The following is a 6,353-nucleotide window of genomic DNA, read 5'->3' as shown; positions in this document are numbered from 1 at the left end:
AATAGGATCCTAAACACCTAATGTGCTATTCCTATTGTCCACAACAAAACTTTTCATAAATTTTTAACTTAGGAAGTTAGAAATTAGCACAGATGTAAAGAAAAATATTCATGATTTAGTGTAGATGGCTATGAATAAGTTAACTGTATAATATTGTATAAAATTCTGTTTATATCTTACATTTTATAAGAATCAATAAATAAACTTATAAGTTAAAAATGCTTCAGGCAATACTAAACTTAGATATAAATAATGCTTAGAGAGGTAGCTATTTGTGGTAGTTAAAACCAAAGTCCCTGGAGGCAGATGACCTCAATTTATAATCCTTGTTTAGCTTCTTATTATATGTGTAACAATGGGAAGTAATGACTCAAATTGCCTCAGTTTCTCATCTTCAAATGGGATGATGACGATAGTAACTAAAATGTGTGTATGTGTCTAGGACAGTGTTGGAAGCACAGTAAATGCTGAACATGTTAGCTTATATATTAAAAGCTATATTTTCACCTGTTATTGTTTCATATGTTTTTGCCAAGATAAAAAGCACTTTGAAGAAATGTTGGTAAATAAATTTATATCAGAAATATAGTTTTCTCTGTTAGTTTAATTCTTTATATTTTGTCCATGCCAACTTGATCTTTTATGCTACAGCTTAATTTTTTTCAAGGAGGAATATTGATATCATCCTCAGAAGCTCAATAATTTGGGTAGATAATGTTTTCCTTTATTGGTTTTATTTAAATGTCAAAATATTCTTTGCACTGAATTCCAGCTAAGGAAAAAATGAAAGACTAAAATTTGGTGGACTAATAGGAATACATCAGAACCAAGCTCCTGGGAATCACTGCTGCACATTATCAGCAAATTTCTTTACAATAAAGCCAACCTCTAAATTACTATCCTTTTACCAATTATATCACCTTAGAGAACCATGACTATGTGGCTATTCCTATTACTAAGCCTCTACAATACACCAACTACTATTTAGGGTATTTGATCTGAATTAGCTGATTCTACAAAAAGCTTATATGGTACATGAAGTTCAGAGGAACCTGGCCTCCTGTCCAAGGTCATATAGCTAGTAAGTGGTAAAGCAAGGATCATGTCAAGAGGAGTCTGTTTCTGTCTTCAATATTTTCCCCCTTTCCATGAAATCTTATTAACTTCCATAGAATAAAATATTTCTAAAATTATATTTTGTAATTTTTATTTGGTGGTAAAATACACATAACATAAAACTTATCATTAATGACATTTAGTAAATTTTCAATGTTATGCAGCCATCACCACATCTAGTCCAAGAACATTTTTATAACCCCAAAAGTAAACCCAGTGCTCATTAAACACTCATTCCCCATTCCCCACTCCCCCATGCCACTGATAACTACTGATCTTTCTTCTGTTACAATGAATGTTCCTATTCTGGATATTTCTGAATATTTTATGTAAATGAAATCATACAGTATTTAATGGCTTTTTATATTATGATTTATTTGAAATATAGAAAGTATATGACCAAATTATTAAAATTTTATCTTATAATAGGAAAATTTTAGATAATAAAATAATTTTGATATTGGGACCTTTGCTTAATTTACATCATAAAACCATTGCCAAAAGAACATGGGATTTGGAACAAAAAAATTTGAATCTAGGACCTATTTCAGTTATTTTCTGATCTTTTGATGTTAGGGAAATAGTTAAAGATAACATTCTGGATCTTCAGAGCAGTCAGTCTACATTGTCTTGATGTCCAATCTTAGAATCTTCCTTCCTTATGGGCTATGTTTTTGGAATAAGTTTTAGGAAGCAGCAACTAAGAATCAGGAATAGTTCTATAAATAACATGAAAAGTAAAAACAAGGGTGGTTAATTACATATGATTTGAAGGTCATCATAAGACCTAGCACCATCTCAAATATATTTTCAGTCATATTGTCCACTCTATCCAAAATCTTAACTATTTGAATGTTTGTATCATAGCACAAGGTCTACAATCAAATCTTGCCTTTCCCCAGAGAAGTTAACATCAGTCTCCTGCCTTACTGCTGAGTATTTCTGTCTAAACATTCTGGCTACCAGATCAAGTCATTTAGTGTTGCCCATTGGACCTGGTTTGCACTGTTATTCTTCACAGTGGCCAGTTCTAAAACCAAAGTCTCTGCTTCCTACTTCTCTGGTTTCATTCCTTCTGGTTTTCTTTCTTTGTTTACTGTGGCTAATGCTGCAGAGACTATAGCAAAGTCCTTAAGCGCCTGGCTGTGGCATCTGCAGCTTGTTGTAATCTCTAGCCAACCACATACAAGCTAGGTGATTGTGAGCAAATTTTCTTACCTCACCTTTCTAAACTTCTGTTTACTTACTCATACAGTAGAAAAGACAGAGATTTTGTTGTCACACCGATCTGGAAAGGTGTAATTCATCTTAAAAAGATGTGCATCAAAATGGTCAATTTAACAAAGATTTTGGTGTTTATGCTGATATACAGGCAAAATTGAGCTGGGAAACATCTTGTATATCATGTCTTACAAGGAGTGTTAGAGAGTATGGTAAAGAAAATGAAATTAATAGAATGTAATCATAGCTAACATTCACAACATGTGTAAGAGATAGGAATTATTATTGCATTTAATGATGCAACAATTAAAGCATAGGAGAGATTAATCAGTCCAAGGTCACACAGCTAGTCAATAATAGGGTGAAGATTTGAACTAAGGCCATCTAGCTCCAAAGTCTGTGCTATCAAGAACTTGGCTATATTTTCTGAACAATTCATATAGAAGAGTATTCCAATATGGTTTATGTTATTGCCGATGGTAAAACTAGGTCCAATGGGAGTCAATAAGAAGGACAATTTTTGAATGTTCTAACAATGCTAACAATGAAACTATGGTACCTCATGAAGAATTCAATTCTGAAGCTATAAAGATGTTCAAGCAGAGATTGAAACATCATCTTTGGAGACTGCCGTAAAAAGGTTTCCTTCACTGAAAATTACAGTTAAGATTTGACGAACTCAGTGTTTTTTCTTAAGATTCCATTAGTGCAGACCTCAGCATTCTGGAATAGATCTGCCATGTTCTGCAGGACTCCAGTGTGTACAGACCCAGCTGGATCCTCATGTACATCAATTCTGATCTTCAACACACTCCTGAAATTGGCTGCTGCTATCCCCTCTTACAGAAGGAGACACTGGTTTCAGATACACATGCAGTTACTAGAGAATAAATATCATCTCAGGCTTTGTAATTCCTGAGATGTTCTTTAAAAGACAGTTTTGTATAAAGTTGAAGTCCTCAACATCCAAAAAATGAGTCATCTGTGCAGGAGGACTTGTTGGATTCATTCCTTACTTTGTTCTCTTTAATTGTGATAATATTAAGCAAAATGAAGGGGGTGTAGCATTCATGATTATAATTTGAATACCACCCAGATTCCCTTTTATTGCTGATTGGAAATGGGTCAGGTTGTACATGTAATATTTAAATTGAAATGTCATTTCCAATATTTAATAGAATCCAATTAGGATTTTATTGATTAATTAGTGTCTCCATGAAGCATTCTATTTTTCTAAAGGCCAGTAATGCGCCTGACTGTTTCCTAAATGTTAACATATTCAGATAATTATAACAGCATCATACTTGCTGCTTAGACTGTTTGAGTTATCTGCTATTACCAAGGTTTCAGATTCAAGTAAAGAAATCTTTTAAAACAAAAATGATATTTAAGTAACCCAAAATAATTGTTATAGAAAATATTTCTTAAACACCCATTAATTTATGCCTATAAACATGTTAGCACGTTTTTACACAGAAGCTCGTTTGCAAATGTTTTAAAGGTCACAAAAATGGGATAGATAAAAAGAAAGACCCTATAGCCTATGAAGTTCTTTAAAATATTGCAATGTTTAAGGTCAAATGTATTGCTTAAGGAATTTCAAATTTCAAACGACAGTATAACAGTATGCATGAGAAACACAGATTTAAAATTCAGACCAAGTATATTCAACAAGTGGTGTTTGGTAAAACCCTGTCTCAAGTGTCACTTGATAACTGTTTGCTATCACTACTTGTTTCTCTGAAATGAGCAGAGTTGAGACTGAAAGATACTCAGACGCTCAGTGCTTTAAAAAGGTGATTAACTAGAAGAAATTAGAAACAGGCAAAAAAACGTTAAGCAAGTCCAGTTTGTTGGGCCAATGCCTATCTGTACTGGGCCAATGCTTCTATCATGAATGGAAAGAGAAGCAAAAATAAGTACATATTGTTATGGGGCGAATTAAGAGAATGATGTGTCTGTGACTCATATAGGTCTCAAATGTACCCTGAAGGGAATTAAATTATTGATGATTTGGAAATATTTTTTAGTTGTATTTAAAATAAATATTGAGTGTTTATTATAAAAATATTTTGTGATTGCCCACACATGTGAAAATTAATGTTCTCTGTTATCTATGTGCCAAGCACTGTACCTTTTACTATTCAAAATTCACAGTAACTTCATAAAGTAGTATAGTTATTCTCATCTTATATACTAACATGATAACTAACTTTGACAAGATTAACTAACTTGCCTGAAATTATTCAATTGTGTTTAAAACAGCAAGGTCTGGCCTTATTAGACCTATATAACAACAACAATAACAACAACAACAAACAACAAAGGTCTTGGGTCATGCATTTCCAGTTGAAACTGAATATTTGAAGGGGAGACCAAGGCACCAGTGGTGTATTAGTCACGGTTCTCCTACAAAGAAACAGAACCATGAAGATGCCTTGGTCCCACCCCAAAATACTCCTGTATAAATAAAAAAGATTCTTGTATATATACATATATAAAAGATCCCTATATGTATATAAAAGATTCCTGTATGTATATAAAATATTCCTATATGTATTAAAAATATTTCTGCAAGTATATAAAAGATTCCCATATATATAAAAAGATTCCTTCATGAATACAAAAGATTCCTATATGTTTATAAAAGATTCCTAAATGTATATAAAAGATTCCTATATATATATATATAAAAGATTCACATGTATACAAAAGATCCCTAAATGTATATAAAATATTTCTATAGATATACAAAAGATTCATAAATATATATGCAATATATGTGTGTATATACATGTGTGTGTGTGAGAGAGAGAGAAAGAGAGATTTATTATCAGGAATTAGCTCTCACAATTATGGAAGCTGACAAGTCCCCAGATCTGCACTCAGCAATCTGGAGACTTATAGACCCACTGGTCTAGGTTCCTGTCTGAACATCAAGCCCCCAAAAGAGCTGATATTTCCATTTGTGTCAGAAGGCAGGAAAAGAGATGATGTCCCAACTCAAAGTGGTCAGGCAGGAGGAGTTCCCTCTTACTCATGAGAGAGTCAGCCTTTTTGTTCTAGTCAGGCCTTTAGCTGACTGGATGAGGCCCATCCACATGAGGGAAGGCAGTCTGTTTTACTCAGTCCACTGATATAAATGTTAGTCTTATCCAGAAATATACTCATAGACACACCCAGACAATGTTTAATAAAGAATCTGGGTACCCCATGGTCCAGTCAAATTGACACATAAAATTAACTACCACGTGGAGTGTTGGAGATTTTGCCAGATAATGTAGGTGCAACGAGGCCTGAAAATTATGGAATATCCCTATCACTGTAATCAGTAATTCTTAAATTTGGTTTTATATTGAAATAGTTTGAGGGAACTTCAAAAATTAGTAATCCTGGGTTCCACCCCTATAAATTCTCATTTAATTGGTCTAACTCTAATGTGCAGTCAAGGCTGAGACTTAGGCTAGAGCCCTTATTCTGAAATATGGCTGGTGACTTTTATTCCCAGCCACCAGGCTGTATGGTCTTTCTGCCTTTCTTAGATGGCATATCATTGCTCAACTCATACTAAGTGGCCAGGGATCACATTACTTCACAAGCTTTTAAGCTTTTAAATGTATACAAAGACAGTCCTGATGTATCTTGTAGGTATCTTCATTCCATTCCTGGGGGAAAGAACCTTTCCTAAGGGAATCCAAGCCTATTTCCCCTTTACATAGATAGTAGGACAATGTTCATTTTTGCCCTTCAAGTCAATATCTTGAGTCATCGATGACATTGGCACACTAGCAAATTGCTGCTCCAGAGAAATTCAGAAATGCAGTCATTGTTTCTAAAGTATATTTTACAGGTTTTCTGCATCAGCATACTTGCTGAATGGAGAAATTACACGCTGTGGCCTCTGCTTGTACTGCTTGTATATTTGCATGGGTTGTGTTGAAAGAGGATGTATTTGGAAAGTGAAAAGTGAATCAAAGGTGTCTGGATCCCATCTATCCTCAAGCAATTTCAGCAGG

This window comes from Pteropus alecto, unplaced genomic scaffold (genome assembly GCF_000325575.1).
Source record: "Pteropus alecto unplaced genomic scaffold, ASM32557v1 scaffold3, whole genome shotgun sequence".
Taxonomy (NCBI): Eukaryota; Metazoa; Chordata; class Mammalia; order Chiroptera; family Pteropodidae; genus Pteropus; species Pteropus alecto.
This window is presented reverse-complemented; position numbering follows the sequence as displayed.